Source organism: Neopsephotus bourkii, unplaced genomic scaffold (assembly GCF_033783945.1).
Source record: "Neopsephotus bourkii isolate Nb327-2 ecotype Australia unplaced genomic scaffold, CSIRO-AGI_Nbou_v1 NB_107, whole genome shotgun sequence".
Classification (NCBI taxonomy): Eukaryota; Metazoa; Chordata; class Aves; order Psittaciformes; family Psittacidae; genus Neopsephotus; species Neopsephotus bourkii.
This window is the reverse complement of record NW_026900624.1, coordinates 16,972,715-16,994,240: the sequence shown is the minus strand read 5'-3', so window position 1 is coordinate 16,994,240 and position 21,526 is coordinate 16,972,715. Positions and strand designations below refer to the sequence as shown.

Below are 21,526 nucleotides of genomic sequence, written 5' to 3'. Positions count from 1 at the left end.
TGCCTGTCTTTTTCCACCTTAAATAATCTCTTCATTTCCTTGGTGTTTACAGTCCTCAAATACTTGTAAACTGTTATAGTATCATCATTTAGTCAAGCTCTACATATTTAGTTCTTTTAATCTCTCCTCATAAGTAAGTCCCTCTAGCCCTTTCATAATTTTTGTTGCTCTTCTTTGAATTCCCTCCAATTTATTTATTCACCCTCCTTCAGCTAGCATAGCACCCAGGATTGAATGCCAGGTTTTTCAGACCAGTCTCAATAAAGCCTTGGAAATATTAATTGGTTCTCCTTGTGCTTCACAGCTTGATGTTTCTGGAGGTACTTGAGTACACAGATGCCAGGAAAGCTAATTCACTTCATACATGTGGCACCAGGTAATACAACTCAAGACTATCTATTGAAGCACAAGACCTCTCCCCAAGGAAAGGAAGAAGAATCACAAGACATGAGGAGAAGAAGATATATGAACAGGTAGGATGAATGTCCTCCAGCTGAGCATGGCACACAACTACAAACACATACTTGGATTGAGACATCAAGTACTGAGATTTGGGCACCAAGTCCAACAGATGGAAAAGGTGCATATACACACCCATACACGTGATCACTCCAGATATAAACCAATTACCTGCATCACACACAGGCACATACACAAATGCACACAGGAACACATGGATACATGGATAACACAGACGAAGCTGAAGAGGAAATGAGATACACATGCGCACACAGGCGTGACCCGTGCATACAAGACGAATGGACAAAGCCTAGCAGAAAATGGTTCTCTCCCTGTTTACAACATACATGTTCTCATGCATAAACCAGTGTTCCCAGAGGAAGGATAGCTCATGGAGTCCTCACAGGAACCTAAAATTACACAGGCAACTCTGACCCATCTGGTCTACAGATTGAGTGCATGAGCCATGGAAAGAACGAATACAAACATATGATACCTTGCCTTAAGGCAACTGGTAGCCTGTACCCCTTCCTGAGACACAGTCTGCATACCTACAGTGCCTTCCATGGTGATTAGCTTATCACCCAAGCCATTCAGAAGTTAGGAGGGAAGAAAGGAAGGAAGGGACTTCCCCATAGGCCAGTTGTGGCACTTCGTGACACTGTCCCTAGGTCATGCTACCTATGATCCTTCCTATTTGCTCCCCATCTCTGCTGTCAGACTGACACCCACAGGAGTCAAAAGTACCTACAGTTTCTTGCAAACAGTCCTTCCCCTACAGCTTACTGAAACCAGATGGGTGTAACTCCTATGTGAAAAGCTGAAGATGCACTCCCCCAGGGTGACTGTGGACAGGAAGGAATGGACCCAGCACATCAGTTGGGTCAGCACAGGACAATGAATGGGCCTTACCTTTAGCAGAAGGACAAATTCTCCTACAGGGTTTTGATCCTGTGCCTATTTCCATAGTGTCTGGTGCTATGCTGTAAGACACCATGTAGCCACTGTGTCTACCCAGGGCTGCCTGGGAACCCTAAAGACTCTCTGCAACATCAACATAGTGACCAAACCCATCAAGTTATTCACCTCAGCCTGGCTCTTAATAGCTTGTTTCCCACCCGTTATAATGCTGTGGAAAGAATGACAACTGCCCTTCCCTCCTTCTGTACCTCAGCTGGTCAGTTGGAACTGGGTTTCCTCTTGGCTTATGAGTGTTGAGCAAATGAGGTCATTTCTCCTCAGTGACAGAAAACTGTTTGGTCAGTGCGGTCTGTGGGGAAAGAAGTTCATCTCAGGCAATGGCTAGGTACCCCTGAGCTCCAAGGAGACCCGAAGAACTGCTGCAATCCCTTAAAGAGGAGGTCAGGCAATGGCAAAGCAAGCTACCACACTAACACCAGCTGGGGAGCACAGGAAAGCCAGGACACAAATGCAGCTGTAACTGCTGCCAGACCATCTAGCCACTGATGCAAATGCTAGAGCAGTCCCACAGTCCCTGTCACCTCCAAAGTGCCAAGCCTGACCCATATGGGGCTTTAAATACAGCCTTCCTCTGGATCACAGCTGACCCAGCAGAGAGAAGGGACTGGAGGTGGGTCGCAGCCCTTTGGTCTGCTCCCTGAGCTTTGCACTCTGCCATTCCAGCCCCAAAAAGAGGACTTCACACCCACACACCCAGCGTAGGAGATGGCTCCCATGCCTTCAGCCTGCTTCCATTCAGTGGCTGAAATCCATGTCCTCCTTAATCCCTCTTCCCACCTGGAAAGGCATTGAGGAACACTGACCTCTGCCCCCAAAGAACCCCAAATAGAGCTCAACACTCCCCTGTAGCTCAGCATCGGGACCAGCACGAGCAATCCCCACCAGCAGAACCCGCAGTGCTACTGAGGATGCTCCAGTTATCCCCATACCTGCTGGCAGGCTGGGATCCCTCACTGCTCCATGGAGAAGGAAAGCAAAAGCTCCTCCATTCCCAGAAAAGGGGATATTTTCCTGGAACACCTAACCTGTTCCTGTCCTGCTCTGGTACCCAAGCATGGGTGGGGGCTACAAGTGTGTTTGGGGGACACCACATGCCTCTCCCAGACCATGGCTCTGCTCATCAGCTCACCAGAGTGTGAGGACAGAGGTGTTCCCTGCATGTCCTCACCCCTCCTTCACACTAATAACAGAAACAACTTAGCCCAGGCCCACACTTGGGGACCTGAGGACCCTAGGGGAAAAAACACACTATTTGAGATGAGGGAGAGAGCAGCCGGGTCTGTGCCTCTCAGCAAATGTGCTGATGCTTTCTGACACATCTGCTGACAGCACTGGGAGGTTTCAGCAGGCCCTGATGTGACCACCAGCTTTTCTCCCAGGTGAGCAGGGCTCTCCACCACTCTTCAACAGAGTTAGATGAGGCAGCCGCACTCTGCCTGAAGCTGCATCTGGCTTCTGACATGACCCAGGTAGGAATAAACGCCACGGACATCATTGTCACTATGCTTCCCTCCCCTCTGCTTCCCCCCCTGCCTGTGATTTCCACCTTTCTGATTTTACCCACAAGCTGCCCCCCAGAAAAACCTCCACCTCCATATGCCCCATTTTCCCAAACGCCCTCTCTACCCTCCAAGCGGCTTCTGCTCCACAGCTTAGCTTTGCACCAGCACAGCGGATCAGGCAGCGTATTCCCAAATACCCACTTTGCCTGGAGCTGGGTGAAGAGAGGGAAAGGCCATTCATTCACACTTCTTCCTTTGGTGTCATAGCTTTGGGGGGGGGAAGCAAAGAAATCAGCTTGCTTCATTCTGACATATCTACATGCTGGTGAGTTGGATGCCCTGAAAGCAAACCACCTCCCAGAGGAAAACAACAAGGTGAGGAGGGTGGCAACTGGGGAGGGGGCTGGGGGAGAAAGATTTCTAGGCTGGGGAAGTCAGTGGGATGGAAGTGGCTGTTTCTCACCACTGGCACCACGTCAGCACCCCTCCACTCCCTGCAGCTTCCTCGCTGCTGCTGGTACGGTCTGCATAGAGCAGGGAGGCGAAAGGGGGGCTCTATTTAAATATATTAATAATGCATGTTCCATGCACATGAAGCTTCCTTTGAATAGAACATCAGTGATGCTGTCAGGCCGTGCTTCCTGGGACACAGGACTGTGTGGGGACAGGGTGGGGGATGCAGGTCACCAGAAATGCCCTTCTACCCTGGCACAGTCCCCTTCCTCCCCCTTCACCCCAGCTCCCCACTTCACACACGCTCTTCTCCCTCCCACCTCCCAGTGCATGACAAATTCCTTGGCTCATAGCATGCAATGCAGCCAGGCTTCCCAGTCCCCTAGGCCCCCTCCAGGGACATGGACCCCCCTGCCTTCTCCCCACTCCCTACATAATCTTTACCCCTCCCGGCTCCAATCTCAGCAATCCTCTCCCCGCTCCATGGTTTGGTTTATAGCTCCCTACCTCCAGGGTGGGGAGAAGCGCTGTGCTCTCCAGCCTTGAAGGGAAAGGAGGGGGAGCACCTCCTGAGTCTGGCCTGCACATGGGCACCCACTTTTGTGTGCACACACCAGTCCCCAGCAGCAGACGCTTGTGTGAGCCTATAGTGGGTGCCAATGGACCGCGGGCTGTGCATGGCTGCAAGATGCACGCGCCCGCAGCGCCCGAGCGATGCTCTTCTCCCCATCACCAACACTTCCTTCCCTGGGTGCCTTCAAGGCTTGCAGGCATAGTGTTTGTACACAGCCACCCCTGCCTCCACACACACACACATGCAATATGCACATGTGTGCTCGCAGGCATGCACAGAGGTAAGGTGCATGCACACCAGCACACACAGGAGAGGGCATTACGCACAGCAGCTCCCAGATATGCTGCCCGCTGCAGCATTAGCAGATTTATACTGCCTTTACCCAGCCAGATCCGAGCTCTGGAATGGGAACAGCAGCAGCTGTGCACTCCTGCCTGTCCTGGGATGAGAATAGGATGCGTCTGTCTGTCTCTCTCCCCCACCCCCATACCTCCTCCTTCCCCCTCCTCTTGCTCCCATTCATTCATTCAGCTTCTCCTCCCCCATCCCATGCTCCAAAGCAAGAGGCTCCTTATGCATAAAAATGTGGGCATGCTTTTTATGGTGGAAAAAAACCCCAAAATGGTCACGCAGACCCCCTGCAAGCAATGCATATGGACATACGTGTGCATTTGAGTAGCTGTCCTGGGCCCCTACATAAACACCCAGCTCCCTCCGCCACCACACGCACACTCACACACCCGACAGACACCACGCAATGACTTTTCTGCAGCCAGTCAGCCTCCCAGCAGAGCAGTGTAAAAGCAGAGCAGAGATTTACTCACTCCCCTGCATCCAAACCAGGCAAATGTTCACACGCCACACACAGAGACAACACACACACACACACACACACACACACATCACTGTCTGCAAAGGCTCCCTGGCAAAGTTTGCTAAGAGGCAGGGAGCAGGGGGCTGTGGGATGAGGCTGGCTCCTTCTGCGGGCAATAAACCTATATGTCAGTGTATCTATACCTGTATGTGCACATGCATGTATATAATATATGTATATAATAGACACATATAAGTATACACACACAGAGACACACGCACATACATACCTATACATACATACACACATATGCCCTCCTCTTGCAAGGTTTGAGTAGAAGCAGACCAGTCAAACCCAGCTGCATGCAGCAAGCCCTGATTCTATTCAGCATCCTGATCCTAAGCGAGTTGCACACACACACACACACACACACACATAGAAAGGGGGACCTATCTCCAAGCCTCCCTCCCTCCCATCACCCCGTGTAGGCATCATCTTCCCTTCACCCCTGGGCACTTCCCCATCTCCCATGCACTCACCCCTTGCCTTCATCCTCAGCTCAGAGACATCCACCCCCCCCACCCAGGGGGTACATGCATAGGCTGGAGGAGAAAGGCAATCCATCCATCCTGCCTTTCTCCCCCCCCACCCCGGTCCTCCCCCTCCAATCTCAGCCGCTTCTCCGAGAGGCGACACGGCCAACAGGGAGCCGAGGACACGCAAGGCAGCTGCACCAGGACCGCACACAGAAACGTGTCACACACACACACACACACACATGCAGACATACCTGCTTCTGGAGGGGCGATTGCGCCCTGCTTCCATACCGGGCATGGCAGAGATGAAGTAGAGGCACAATAGACCCCTGTCTTCTAGCAACTTGGAGCCCCACAGGGGTGTGTGATCTTAATGGGGGGGTCCCCCCCGCCTTGTATCAGTTACCCCTGGAGCTGTGCTGTCCCCTGCCCCACAGCTGCCTCATTCCCGGCTGCACCTAGGCAGCGCTCCCAGCCACGCACACACGCGAGCGCGGCAGCAGCAGTCCGGGGAGGGCACGCACAGCCGGAGGATTTGCTGCCTTCGCCGCATCCGCATCACTGGGGGAAGAAGGCAGAAAGGGCTGTATTGGCATTTAAAACGCAAGTGATTAATTCTCCACAGGCTCGGCTGATAGGGCTCTGGGGGCAGAGCCGGCGCTGCTTCTCCCAGCTGGGAAGGCTGTGACAGGAGAAGGTCCCTCTCCCATAGAGCCAGCTCCGAGCTCTCCTTGACTGCACAGCCACTGCTTGGGTACAGGCAGAAAGGGGTGGGCCTCCACCGGAGACATGAGCACGCATGCAACAGCTGCTGGGAAACTGCACACACACACACCATTTCCTTCCAACAGCTGCTGAACAGCTACACGCAACATACAACAGCTTCCCAGGAACACACACAAGCAACAGCTGCTGGGGAATCACAGTCGCGCACACACACAGAGGATACGGCTTCTCAGAGCCAAGTCACTCGCGTGAAAATACAACAGCATCTAGGAATGATGCAGGTACGAGTAATAGCTCCTGAGGAACTACACACACACACACACACGTATGCATGCAACACCTCTACACCTACTGACACAGGTATGTGGAAAACTACAACTTAATATATACCCCTGTGGTATTCACTAGGAAAACTGACATACAGAAATGCAACAGGAGGTGAGAGAAACCTTTCATCCGCACACAAACACAAACGTGTGACTGCTCTGGGGAGTCTGCCTTTCATACAACCTTCCTAAATCACCACACACAGAAATGCAACAGCTCCTCAGAGATCACCCTCAACCACGTTCCTTCAGGTACATGCGACACTCACTGGAAGAACTTCCACCTCCCCGTGCCCAAACCCACACATGCCAGTGCTGATGGAGATCTTGCCTACAGTCAGAAACAGCCATCCATGTGTATCCGGTGCTAGGGAGCCAGGCACAGCTCAGCCCCCAGATACTGCACACAGGTCTAGTGGAAGGTGTCCCTGCCCGTGGTATGGGGTTGGAACTGGAGGAACTTTAAAGTCCCTTCCAACCCAAACCACTCTGTGATTCTATGGTTCTCATATGGGCTAGGAAAACACCTTACCAAACACAGGGGGACTCTTAAGAAATGATTGCCCAGCCTGGGGCATGGAGAGCACAAACGCACGTGACAGTTAGACATAAACAATCCCTGCGGAGGGATGTCTATGTGCAGACACACAGACCACAACTGAAGGGACACGATGCATCCCTCGCACTCACCACAGCTGTGGAGGGACTGCCTGTCTCACTTGCGTATGCTCAGACAAGCAACAGCTGCACAGGAACTTGGGAACACAGGGCATTGGATGGGAGCTGGCTTTCTGGGATGTGCAATCCAGTGTCCTGCTATTCGAGGCAGCCACACCATAGAATCATGCTCAGAAATGTCTCCAGGTCCATCCTAGCCCTGTGAGACCTCTTGCTCCCTGCTCACAGGCTGTTCTGGCCCCTGGCCATGCTGATGTTAGAAACCTGCCCAACACCTGCATTTACTCATGACCAATTCACACTCACATGTCCTTGTACCAGCTGTCCTTCACAAAGGCATGAATAAAGGTTGCGAGAACAAATGGAAACGCTCCAAAACCTCCACTTGCAGCTGAACAGACACCATCTGCACCCCTGCCTCACACAGACATATGCAATACATCCACGTGAAGACATTCCTCCCAGCACAAAGATCAACAGCCTGCAGGAAAAGACACCTAACCCTGCCGCTGCAGCACTCACATGCACATGGGTACGGACATACAAGCACTTGTAACCTCTGATGGGAAACTAATGGCTTTCTTCATGCAGTCCAAGAACTGCAGAGGAATTACTCTGCCACAAACCCCCATTGCAACCAGTACTATTATTAAATGTGTTAAATTGTGATGTCCAGTTGCATCTAATGCATCACCCATAGCCCACCTCCCCGTCCTGCTAGTTGTTGTGTAACTACAGAACAATGTAGCTACCCCATCTATCTCACACTTGCAGATCTACAAGGGGCACTGAGCACCTCTGACCCACCTGCATATTCTTCTCTCTGTTAGTAGAGAAATAACCCCATGCAAATCCAAACCCAGCAAGTATGGGGCTGCTCCCGGCCTCCTCACATGCATACAACATCCTCAGGGATGGGACACCAAACCCACAGACTGAAGGGGAGGGATGGGGACTGCAACAGTGAGACAGGAATGAGTTGCCTGCGTCAAAACACAAGCAACAAGTGCAAAGGACCCATCTGTAAAACTAGCCCCAGGCATCACACATATCCATAAGGTATAATCACACAAGGTCAGCCCTGTTGAAAAGTGGCACACAGGAAGCTTGCTTTAGCCTCTTTTACTCAAAATCTGCAGACCCAAATGGGAAAGAACACACAGCCCCACACACTGTGCTCGGAGACAGGAGGTGAGCAACTCTGAGGACACTTCTGGATGTTCCCTGAACCATCTGTAGATGTCTGTTCTCATAGATTAAATGCCAGAGCTACTCGCTCCACCTGGGATGAGAGAAGGGAGCTTATCTTGGCAACTCCAGACTCCGTTTTCTCGCCTTTATCACTTTGGGGGTTATGACTGTAGGGTTTTTCCTCCAAGCTCTTTTGAAGCTAAAAGCTAAAGGAACAGAGACTTGTTTCCGTCTTTCTCTACCTCCTCCAAGGACAAACATGATCTAATCTTGGAGGGTGTTGAAGTAGGAGAAAAGGTTTCCAACTCCAAATTAATGCAGGATTTTCTCCTGCTTGAGTTCCTTCAGGATCATCTTGCAGTCTGTTCAGGATGAGACTCCTAGAGGCTCTCCTGCTGGCATAGATCGATTCGGGACTGAGAAGTGATGGGGCAGGATCTTTGTGCTGCCAGTGCCCATGGGGGTCAGACAGTACTTGCTCATACTCCCACTAATGTAGGAACAACACTTAGATCCAGCAGAACAGAATTGCTCCAAGAAACAAGCAGAAGCAAGCACCACATCCCCAGCGATGTGGGACATCTGGGTCCTCAATCTCATTCAGAGACAGAACCCCTGCTGCTTACTTATCCCATTGCAAACGATCATTCAGAGGATACTGATGCTCACCCTCATGTTTACGTTGCAGATGCTCTGACCTTGTCAAAAGTGCTGGAAAGACTCTGTTGTTTGTTACTTCACAAGTGAAAAAAAAACCCTTAACCAAGAAAAAAAAAGCTTCCTAAGGACGTCACAGATACTTTAAGTCAGCTGCAGAGGCACCTCATTCCTGATGTCCAAGCCTACGGAAGAATAAGCACCTCCTAATTCTTTTGTGCCAGCATCTCGGAGACCACCACCCTCCAGCCAGGCTTGAGCTCTCTGCCCCCTTAATGGGGATGGGAACAGCCCCAAGAACCACTTTGGTTTACACCTTTGTTCTCAGCTGCTGCTCTGTTAGGCTGCTACATCCTCTTAAGGCTGGAGATGCTGTTAGGGGTGAACAAGGGAACTGGATTTATTAGAGCGATTCCCTAGTGTTATTCCAACATACGCCAGGGAGCTGTTAAGCCCTGGAATAGCCCAGAATCTGGGAGTCACAGAGGTGATGATAAACATGATTTTTAAACCTCTGTGCACAGGCTGAGGGATACTGAAGGTAATGTTCAATGTGGATGGCACCTCTAGGAGAAGGAGTAGTGCAGACAGCCATTCCCCCTCTCCCCTCCATGACTTGGCCCTTGTGCCATTTGCCTGCACGAGGAGGGAAGAGTCAGGCAGGGAAGGCAGTCACGCAGTCTGCTTGCGCTGCCTTCGGTGTGTGCTGCCAGCGAAGGGAGTCTCGCTGGGAGCGTTTCCAGCTCATGGAGCCGGCAGATCAGCCCTTTTCCCTCTCTTCCCTTGCCCATCTGCCATCTCCCACAGGGGTACCACCAGGTCCCTCGGCTGGGGCCCCGGGAGAAGGCTGGGCTCTGCCCTCGCTGCAGTCAGAATCTCTCCACTGATCTATACTGCGGTGAGCAGTGACAGATTGATTTTACAGCTCTGCTTGGAGCCGGCCGCTGGCCCTGGGCTGTGGATGAATCAGCTTTCTCTGGGCCTTGGCTTTTATTTCATTATTTTACTGCAGCCTCCCTCACCGGCAGCTAAAGAGAGAGCGAGAGGAGGAAAGGCAAAGTTGGCAGATTTTCTTCCTTGCTCGTGTGCTCCCAGCCTCACAGCTTGGCTTTGAGACTCCAGGAGGAGGGAGGAAAGGGACTGTTTTCCAGGGACTGACAGCTGTCAGGAATAAAGACATGAGGCACCTTCTACATCAGTAGCTGCACATTGCAATGGCTGTGTGCACTACAACGGCAAGTAGTGCGTAAGCGCTACGTGGCATGAACAGTAATGTTATGCCGATGCCTCCTTCTTTGCCAAATGGAGGAAAGCCCATTTTTCATTACACGGGGCAGCGCGTTTGGAAATCACATCCCATAAGCACGTTGGGCATTAACCTGCCTACAGGATCCAGGTTGGGAGAGCTTCCAGGTCCTCCCCTAATAGCTGTGGACCTAGGGAAGGGGCAAGAGCTGTATGCTGCTGTCTCCATCAGGCAAAGAGGTCTCTGAGCATACCGCAGCTAGGAGATTCTCCTGGGGTGAGGAAGCACCTCCAGGCATGGAATCAACCTTATTCCCTCTCCTGGCTATTATGGGTATTGTAGACATTACCTGAGGGGAAACAGGCTCAGTCCTAACTCTGCTGTTCATTGTGCCGTCAAGAAAAGCAATTGTGAAATCAAACAAGGAAGGAATGGCATAATCAAAGGGCAGAAAAGTGTTGGGTTTTCCAGCCCTGTTCTGGAACTACAGTGGGACAGTTCAAGCCCCATTAGCAGAAGGCAGTCTGGAGCAATTGTTATTCTGTGGAAAGGCAGAGAACGGAGGGACCAGCCCAAAGTGTCACAAACATTCCTCTCCACACCCCCAGTACCTCAGGAGTAAACAGGGGCAAATTTCTGCTCTGTCAGACTTGCTGCTGAAAAATCCCTTTGTCAGCTCTAAGATCTACTTTGGGGTCCCTCACCTGCCCTACAAGAGGAGTAATAACCAAAGGAACCCACAACCTGTTGCATCTGCTCCAGCCTTCTTTCTACACGCTCACCCCCCAAGAGAGGCTTCACATAACCATGGGTGCTACCTTCATTGCAGTGGATTCAAGATGCCTTGAAGCTTTTCTTTGCCTTGTCCCAGAACTCTCTAGCAATATAGGCTGCCTGGGGAAGCAGGGTCCCTCAGAGGAGAAATGCTAGAGTTACTGAAGATGGGCAGCTGGGACATTATGTCAGTGGCTCCCCCAAGCTCGCACCTATCCTTTCACTCTCCACCTGCCCGTGAGCACGGATCAGAAAGCAGCCTTGAAGATGGACAGAATGGCTCAAACCATCAGAAGGCAAGGGCCGTTCGATCTGCAAACATCAAGGAGTGGGAGAGGAGAGAAGATGGGAAAAGCAGGAGAGAGAGAGGCTTCTCAGAGGTCTGTCCCTGCAAGAGGGAGGGACGGAGACAGCAAAGGCCGTCTCATCCACTTCATATAATCTTTTAATCTCTTGGGTTTTAATCTTTCGCATCATGAATGAGACACATCATTAAGAGTGGAAGAAATCCCAGCTGAAATGGAGATGGGGATAGTGACGGAGATAAAAAGGTCTCTTATTTCTAGGCCTTCTGCCTTGTTCCCTTTTTCTGTGTCTCTCTCCCACTCTTTCTTTTTTCCTCTCTGCTTATAAGCAATAACACAGGTAGCGACCTGACAGACACAGAAACACACTGTGAGCCTCAGCATCTGGAGAAAGAGCAGTGCCATGGCCTCTGCATGATGCAGGTTGAGCCCTCCCATGGTGACAGTTTATGGTGGCACAGAGGCACAAGGCTCAGTGCCTCACCTAGTCTTGAAAAGGCTTTTCCAGAGCCAAACAGCAAACACTGGCAGCAAGGTCTCTTCTTGTCAGAGACAGGGTGGCCCAAAGAAGCCATGTCACCCCTCACTGGGAGAGGAGACACAAGTGTATGGAGGGCAGGGGATTGCCTCTTCCTACAACCTCAGGCTGGGCGTTCTACATCCCAGCTTCCCCCATCTGTCCAATTCTGTGGATAACAGTTCCAGCCTCAGAGGTTAATGAATTAACATTCATAAAAGCTTTAGATAAAGGGCTAAGGTTTATGACTGTTGTTATACATGGAAACAGCTCCAAACAGAGTATTTCCCACCTCCTTTCTCATTTGAGCCTGGGGGATCATCTGACACAGATCCTGCTGCACAGAAGCTCCCCCAGAGATGGTATTACAGGAGAGTGACAGAGAGGGCTGCAAGCTGCCAGCGGCACTAATCAGAGGACGACAAATTGGGGACAGTCCATCAACCAGCAACTCATGCTGGGCTGTGGGGCCAAGAGCCCTGCACTCCTCGCTAAGCACGGGTGAGAGGTTCATCACACTCCCATCAAAGTTCAGCAGAAAACAGCGGCTGATTTCTGACCATGGCAAACCTCCCCCTCCTCTCACCATTTCAAGGCTGTTGACTTACCTGAGACAGTTGCTCAAGACATATTTGCTGTAAGGAGAGCTTAATCCCCAAAGGAAACATCTCTGCTGCTGGTCTGGGGCAAGATTCAGAAGAATAAAACCACACAGACCCTCCCTTCTTAGCCCTAGGAAGAAGCTGGATGGGATCTGATTTTGGTGTCTTAAATCTTGTGCAAAATGTTTTCCAGGCTGGGGATGGGAACTAATTCAAAGCAGGAGTCTTAACATCATACACCTCTCCCTCATACACAAGCATAACCTTTAGAGAGAAAAGCCCTCCCTAGCTCGCCTACTATAAATACACCAAACCACTTAAATGGCTACGTTAAAAGAGAGCTGGTAATTTGATAGTGGTCTCCACTTAATTAGATTAGGCCCTTCTTTAACTCAAGGGCTGCAAGCAGCTGATCCTCCTTTCTTCTTCAGTATTATCCTGTCAGCTGACAAGCTGCCATGACCATCCATGCTTGGTCCTCATGGGATGCTGACAGCAAAACCCTAGGGGGCCAAGAGCTGTTGTCAGGCAGTGACCCAGCAGAGCACTTAAGTATGTGCCCCTAACCCGACACAGAAGTGTGCCTATTTGATGGAGCAGCGGTAAAGTGGTCTCTCTGTGAGGGTGAAGCTTTGGGGCCTGCTCTGCAGCCAGAGTCCAGGGGATGCAGCTGGGACAAGCTTTCTGCTCTTATTCACTGTTTAAGCAATGCTCTTCCTGACATTCCTTGCCATGTTCCTTCACTTTCCGTGTGTATCCACGGCAAGAAAAAATATGAACTGGAGTGCAGCAACGAGTATGAAAGTAATAAGGAGACAGAGCCAAATGTCGACCAAGCTAACTGGCTGAGGACTTTTAAATAACCACACGTGAATGCACATTTCCATGACATCCCATATTAATGAAGAAGAAATGGATGGATTAACGACAATCATGTCATTCACGGAGATGAAATCATGGTGCTTACCCATATTCTGGGCAGCTGGATCACCAATCCCGTCATGGACAATGTCTGTGCCTTACACTGCAGAGCTGCAAACCCCAGAGCAGAGTGGCTGCTCTCATACAGTGGCCCGCCTGGGCTACTTAGCACTGCTGAAAATAAGCCATGCTGTGCACAGTTGGTGACAGAGTGTTTGAAGCACATCTGGGGTAACAGTCAGCCTCTACACTGCAATGTGTGGGAATTGGCCCTTGAGCTGAGGAAACGGGAAACAGCACCGCTAGCCTCCCCTGCAGAGAGAGACCAGGGGACAGCACTACCTTGGTCTTCTCCTCAGGAGACTAGAGCAGATGTTAATAAACCATAACATAGCCAGAGGCTTTTTCTAAATGTCTTGTTTTCCTGATTTCTCACTTGGAAGGAAGTAAGTGGCCTGTTTGTGAGGCTTACTGGGGCTGGCTGGCGGAGTCTGTAGCCTGAACATCACTCATAATAAGACAGCAAGTCACCTGGAAGGGAGAGATGAAGTTGTTCTGCTCTTAGAGCAGGGGATGGACTTGATGAATGCTTGAGGACCTTGTCAAGCTTCCCTAGCAATGCAGTCATTCAGTCAGTACCTTTTCCATGAGTCCAGGTGCTAGTATCCCTGGAGTCTGATTCAGCTGTCACCCACACCCAGGCTAATTGCAGTGCTGCTCTGAAACGTCTGGATTGGACTGGTACCTGTCCTACCCAGATCCATCAACCTCTGCTCAGTGAACTTCATTGTGTCCCTAGTAGGGCTGTGTTCTGCACAAGTTCTCTGCTCCACGAAACAACCCCAGCTTTGGAGAATCAAAATACTTAGACCTCTTGCTCTCCATCAACAATGGAGGAAGTTGGCTGTAATGACAGACAATTTGATATTCAATGTGTCCTTAATTAATACTAAAATCTCTGTCAGGTTGTTTTCTTGTGGCTTTGTGGGTTTTTTTTCAAATCTTCTACCTCTTTGTTATTTATTCAGTTTGATTTTTTATTTTACCTCGTTAATGTAGCGGTGATTTAGATGCAGTTTCCTCTCCCTGCTGCACTTAATGAGTCGTCAGCTTTATTCACTCTCGCCCGCATCCTCATGGGAGCATGCTTTGATTTTCTAGTGGGTGCATGAAAACACAGATTAAAGCAATTAGACAGAAATAATCTTAGGGAAAGGGGAGAGAGATCCAGAGCGCCTAATTATACCATTTTAATCAAGATACAATTATGCAGAGACTTTTATAGATTATAAATTAACCAAACTCCAAAGGCAGAAAAAAAATATACCATTTTAAATATGGTTCATTATGCTTGTTGTTTCTGCCTTGTGATCTCTCCCAGACTGGACTTCAGCGTTCATTTGGAAAAAGTTCTGGATGGGGTTTTGCAGAAACGGAGGAGAAATACACTCAGGAGTCCCTGCTTACTAGGAGCAGGGTTTGGAAATGGCCCCTGGGAGAAGGTGGGGAACTACAGCTGCGTTTCTCACTTGCTGATCTCACCAGTCTTTTCCCAATGAACTGAGTGCAGCTCATGACAGGCCAGGTTTGACCAAAGACCTCGAGCTGCCTGCATGGCTCAGGTAAGGAAAGACCCAGTTCAGAGATTTGGGTTTTACTCTGCCTTAACAGGCTATACTGAGCTGCCAGCGAAGGACTGTGGGTACTGTAGTCTAAGAAGCAATTTCCTAAGCTACAAACATTCCAATTAGAAGCACAGTGAGTGGGCAAACAAAACACATCAGGCTGGATGTGTTTTCTTCTGAACCCTGGAGGAACTTAAGCCAGCTGCTCCAGATTTATAGCTGCTCCAGATTTATTGCAGCAAAACCACAAGGCACTCAGGCTCTCAGAGCACATAGGAAGGTGCTCTGCTCCTGCTGTCTCTGCAGAGGAGCCAGGGAGACCCCCCTCTTCCCCAAGAGCTCCAGGAAATCCTGGTTTCCCATGTAGCTGTCATACTGCTTTATGATGGGAAAGGAGTCCTGACCTCAGGTTGAGAACAGGGAGGCCAGTTCAGGCAACTCTGATTTTGTGGCTGCAGCCCTGCGATGTCTGTGCTCTTTTGCTGTGAGTGCAGCACCGGGTATGCAGCACTCCTTGAGCTGTTTGCAAAGAGCTTCAGGTGTTAAGGAGACAGGAGAGGGCTCACCGCAGCGATCCTTAGCTTCCTGTGAGGTTTGCCAGTGAGCATCCTGAAAGGTTTTGCTGTGCAAAAACTCTTCTCCAAAAGAGGCTGCTGTCAGGCACCTCTCACAAGGATGTCTCAACCCATCTGGGCTTCACCAAGCCCTTCCCCATTGCCATGGCCACCCTGTGTCATGAGCACCAGTGTTGAAATGGCTGCTGTCCTCTTGATTAAGAATAATCCTCTCACCTACCAAGGGACCAGCCCCAACCATCTTCCCTCTACAAACCCTGGTGACACTCATGCAGGCTGTCTGCAAGGTGGGGATGGCTGGGATATGCCCAGAGCTTGTATATCCAAGTGACAGGTACACCATCAGGATAGGGAGCTGGGGAAGGGAACTGATGGGTCCTGCTGTTGAGTCCACCCAAGCTGTGAAAAGCAATACCTCCCCTCACCTGCCCTGTGCCGGAGTCATGCTGCACCCATTGCCTCAGAGTGGAAAGCCTTTGGCACTATGCATTCTATCCACCATACTTGTCCAAGTGGTGGGACTGCTGTAAGATGATGAAGGCAGACGTGGCTAGCAGGGAGATTCCTGGGACATCTCTCCCTTGCAGCCTCCTCACTCATTTTCCCCTTCTCACAGTGGAAAAAGCACGGCTGCAGACTGCTGCCCTTGATCCCTGCCTTCTCCTACAGCCAGGGCAAAGCCGAGGAGGGCTGCAGGACTTTGGGGGTTGCCCTGCTCCCCACCTGAGGGCTCAGTCCAGTGGGTGAGCGGTGGTATCGGAGTGCCCTCTGCTGGCCCCAGTTCTGGATATTTGGACCGTCCAAACCTCGCACACCCCCAGCACCCCTGGAAAGTTGGGTCTCGTCTTGCCCCCTAACACCCCTGCTATGGTGGGCACTGCTCCAGCAGCGATACAAGCCAGCACACAAGCCCCCTGGAGTCCTGTCAGTGCTGGGTCACATCCCCAGAGGAGCCAGCATGATGGAGAAGCCAGGACAGAAATGACTGAAAGTCGGCGTTTGGCACTGTGTATGTGGGTGAGGGTGTGTGAGAGCACAGGCATCACTCTCATGCTTACCAACTGTTATTTCAGAGATGTGGTGGGGACTCCCAGGGGCTTGCTGCATAGGTTCCCAATTCCATGGCAGGAAAAGTCCATCCCCTGCTCCTTTGCTCCAAGAGGCAAGAGAATCAGAGGTGTGGTGAAGGAGGCTGAGAAGGATCACACTCCCTCCCTTTAGGCTTGGTGCTCATTGACTAGGCTTGGTTGACCCTCTGATGGGAGAGGGCCACTTTGAATGAGTCTTCACAGAACTGGGGCAAAACAGCTCTGCAGCATCCTGACCGTTCATCTGCTCTAGGTCACTGGAAGCCTCCATCCCACTGGGATGTGCATTCCTTTATTCTTCACCTTAAATTTCTCTCCAGAACTACCCTAGATATCTCCCTAGTGTTTTGACTATCTCAATATGGTGAAACTGGCATCATTGTGCCCGAATCCAGGACAACTGTGTTTGGGCCTACCAGTGGGTTCCCAGGTTGTGCTAAGCAATGCACAGTGTGGACACTGAGGGGGGGCCTGCAGTCCCTGTGGATCCATGCTCACTTACACCAGCAGAAAACCTGACACACTGTCTCTGGGCTCCAGAACTACAGAGGTGACCTTCTACTGCTATCAGCAGAGGAGAGAAGGAAAGAGCAAGATTACAACCCGAGGAGTTCAGGTCCTTCTGCAGAGCTGGTCACTTTGTGCTTTAGTATCTATGTCATTTAAGCAGGCATAACACTGATCTGACAGATAAGATTTGAACTAATTAGCAGTGCTCTCTTTGAGCTCCTTCCAAGCTCAAGTGATGCAGAAAAGAGTATATCAGGTCTGGTTACTGTTCAGGCTAATTGTTAGCTGGAAAAAGGCAATGGAAACTGGATTAGCCAGGGAGATGGCTTGGATTTAAGACTGGGGTGCTGTTCTGAGGTATTTGAGGGAGAGATGCAGTGAGGTGCTGGACATGCCAGTACGAGGGGGCCTGATGGAGCAGAGGAGAATCCCAGATGAGCCCTGAAGGAGAATCCCTGAGGAGAAACTTCCTCCCACATGTCATAGGTAGACAGCTGAGCCTTGTGAGCACTTCCCTCAGGAACTGCCTTTTGTAAATACTACAAAACAGTAACAGCAAAAAAGAACCCCAAACAAACAAACAAACAAACAGAATTCCCCCAAACATAACCAGGAGGAGCTTTTTGTTTCATCTTTCTTTTAAAGAAGCAAACAAAGGTGTCCTGCAGCCTCAGCAAGTGGGACAGTGCTGCATCCTGTGCTGGCAGAAGACATTGAAATTGCTTAGACATGCAGGCCATCAGAAGACTTCAGCATGGGACTAACACACAGAACACACAGTGTAGTCACCCTCCCTGGCACTGCGTATGGTCTTGAAATGCTGTGGCATGGCAGCTCTCTGCCAAGGAGGAAGCTACGAGTGGGTATCATTCTCCCTTGGCCTTCGTTAGAGTCATGTAAAAAGTAGGCTGATTGCATCCAAGGTGGAGTAAAACCTTCCCTTTTTTTCCTCTCAGCTTTTCATTGTGCACTGCTGAAGCCACTGCCCTCTCTCCCACTCTAACACATGTCGAGCCACAGACAACGTGGAGCCAGCCTCTGCTCCTATTAACCCGAAGTGCTGGAAGAATTACAGGCCAGAAAAACTTCAGTAAAAATGTGAATGTCACTTTACAGAGGACAGCTCCAGCTTGACAGAAAATCCATTGCCTTTTCCAAACAGTCTGTGGGCTCTTTGGGATTCCATGCTGTGCCTTGTTGAGCAGGCAAGGTGGAGTACAACCACTATTTTTCCAGACCCATCTACTCAATCTCCAGTTGCTGCAGTCTATTTACCTGTGGATGGGCCTCTGGGTCACTGCCACAACGGCTCCCCTTTTAGAAGGCACCAAAAAACATGAAAGGCAGCCAAGACCTCCTTCATTTCTCCTCACTACTCAAATCCAGATGTCAGCATGGATCCCATTCCCCATGGTCCCATGACTAAATCCCAGCCACAGTGGTGTCAGGCTTGGAGTTCCCCGGTCTCCTGTAAGTGAAAATTATTTTATGAAACTGAAACTGAGATCCTGTTCCCCAAAACTGGATCACTTCCAAGGAGCACTGAAGCCCTCAGCCTGTTTTCGTGCCCGCTAGATTCCAGCTCCTACCAAGTAAGACAACGCACATTACTAGTGTCCTGCAGCAGTATTGAAAACCTGTTTCAGGGACATTGCAGGGGTTGTAGAACTCCCAGGGGAAAGCCAGGGAGGATTACTGTGCCAACCAGACTGGACTCTGAGAAGAAGAGCAGAGAGACAGAAATTCACACTGGATTCAACAAGCCTTGACTACAACTCTCTGTAAACTTCTTTTCCTTCAGGTTTCTATAGCTTTCTGTCCCATTACTAGGCTGGTGGTTCTGTGTGGGCACAAACCGTGAAGGAAACAAATACCAGAGCTCTTCTGAGAAATGGGAAATGTTTTTTATCTGAGCCATACCTAACCCTCCCATCCATCAGCCAGTGACTCCAACTGTCTCTCAGACTGCCTGTAGCTTTAATTCTTTCTCTGTGATTGCTTTCTGTCTCCACCTCCCTGTAAGTTCCTTATCAGAGCAGTTGGAAGGTAAGGGGCAGTATATAAAAAAGTTAAGTCCCCTGCAGAGGATATCAAGCTCCATCAGTTGTAGTAGCATCCCAAAACCAAAGAACATGCTAGGCATTTCCACCTGATCTCAACATGCAGAACCCCAGGGCAGAGAAGGCTCTCTGGTAAGCTGATATTGCTGTGGAAATGACCACAGAGAAACAACCAGGAGAGGGAGTGAGAAAAAGAGATACAAAAGAGGAAAGCAGTAAAATACATAAATTTGAGGGCAGCAGAAGAGTACTGTGAAGATGCAAAGCAGCAGAAAGTGAGCAGATGAAATGACATTCAGGGGGCTGGCTATAGGGAAAGAAAAGAGGAGGGAGGCATATAGAGGGAATAGCACAGATACAAGGAAAGAGAACACAGGGCAGGAAAGAGAAATCAGAAAGGGAGAAAGAGAGGGATCTGGAGGGATTGCCTGATGTCAAATCTGATAGAAAAGAGGATTTATCTGTAAAAAATAACCCAGATCTAAGCTACAGCTTCAGAGCAGCTGCGTACAGAACCACAGCGCTGTGTATTTGTTCTTAAGCAAGAGCAAAAAAGCGGCTGGTGCAGGCTGCAAGCCAAAACGGGGTCGTGCCATACCAGGAGGCTGCCCGCCAGCCGGGAGCAAGATGAAGGCAAAGCAAGGCAAGAGAAGGAAAGGCAAGAGAAGGAAAGGCAAGGAAATGAAAGATAAGGCAAGGAAAGGGAAGGAAAGACAAAAGCAAATCAGGGAAAGCAAAACAAATCCAGGCCCTGTCCATGGTGCTGACCAGAGCCAGCCATAAGCCAGCCCCAGGCCCCGCAGCCTCTCTCCTCCTGCTGGCCCCTGCACATAGAGCAGAGGCCATCCCAGGGACTTTAAACTGTTCTTCAGAAGCAGTGTGCTTGCTGGAGTGATCTGAGCAAGGGAGAAAGAAAGCACACAGTCAAACAGATGTAAAAGATATTTTTTCCCTTCCTCTTTCCTACCAATAATTTCAGCAGGACACTCTAAGGGCAGGGCTGGATGGCAGTGAAGTGTGTGCCCATGGCTGAGGAGCTGAATGAGCATGAAGCAACTCTGGAGCTGCATTTCTAACCTGTTAGGATAGGTCACTGTAAGGATCAGCCATCCTCTTCGCCTCTCTGTGAGGGACAGACCTCACTCCTCCTCAGGCTGACCTCCTCTGCCCTCAGCTCCAGTATGTGCTTCTGCCACTTTCTAAGCATGTCCTGGCCTTACCATGTCATTTTTGTTCCAGAGAATTCTAAATTAGCTGCCCCACAGAGGAGAAAGCCATGCCCAAGAGCCTGAGAGAGTTGCTTTATGGACATCTGGAAATCACTGTTGGCGCAGAGTTGCAGAATAAACCTGTCTTTCTGAAATCGACCTAGTACCAATGCTTTGTTACTAGCAAACCGATTTTCCAATCTGACATCAATAGTCTGGACCAGAACAACATGTTTTAAAGGTTAGTAGGAAAAACATCTGACAGCAGGGCTGTAAGGTGTCTAGACCTGCTGTAGGACTAGATAACCTCCCAATAGCCCAATAACACCACCTCCTTAACTCCCTATGATTCTAATATGTGACCAAGCCCAAGCGCAAACTCCCCAATCACACAGACTCCTGTGTAACCAGACTAACAACACAAACATTTCTTTCCTACACTGAACTCTTGATTACGCTTAACATGTAACAAGAACCTATAGTGATTCCTACCAAGACCATGTAACAGCAAGCACAACTTCATAATCACCATTCTCCAGGTCACCATGGAAGGTAAAATGCCCTTCAGGGATGCAGATGTGGGGCATCAGCTGGGTCCCAACATTCCTGTCAGCAGAGCAAATCAGGGAGCCTTTAATCAAGTGGGTCCACATTCCATGGGGATGTGTTGCCTGCCAGCAAGCCATTCCCATTTTTTGGAATGATTGAAGCAAGTGAAATATACCAGTAAGAGTCAGAGCAGCACAGTCCCAGGCATGAACTACCTGCCTTGTGGCATCTCCCCAGTTCTGCTCTCCTTGTGCTATTCCCAGCAGCTGGCTAGCTGCATAGCCGTCCCCCTCCTGCGGGCCAGTGCCACATGTCTAAGTTGGAACATTATTCTCCAGTTCTAGGAAATTGGATTAAGGGTCAGAGAATACCGACTGTATTTACCTTTGATTAAAACCAGCCCTCCTCCCTCCCAGACGGGAGAGGCCAATGTTGCTGTTATTTACTCTGCTGCCAAACCTGGAGTTCAATCCTGCCCTGCAGCACTCAATAAAAGCCAACATGGGTGGGGAGGGGAGGGTGTACAGGAGGCAAGCAGGCAGGGCTGTGAGTGGAAGGGGAGGGATTATCCATGCCACTAAGCCCAGTTTTTGCTTTTGCAGCCAGGCTCTGGCTCAGCAAGGACAAGGCTACTGGAAGTGCCTGCCCC

The 21,526-nt window shown here is 50.2% G+C and overlaps 2 long non-coding RNA genes across 2 annotated transcripts in view; one reads left to right on the top strand and one right to left on the bottom strand.

The window, feature by feature from the left end:
- The window catches only part of LOC133218352 (uncharacterized), a 48,332-nt gene extending 42,264 nt beyond the window's left edge, over nucleotides 1-6,068 (bottom strand). The window contains exon 1 of the long non-coding RNA XR_009727108.1: nucleotides 5,574-6,068. This is a non-coding gene — a long non-coding RNA (uncharacterized LOC133218352). The remainder of the gene's footprint in view (nucleotides 1-5,573) is intronic.
- Nucleotides 1-21,526, top strand: part of LOC133218371 (uncharacterized) — a 145,125-nt gene that overhangs the window by 23,126 nt on the left and 100,473 nt on the right. The window lies entirely within an intron of this gene.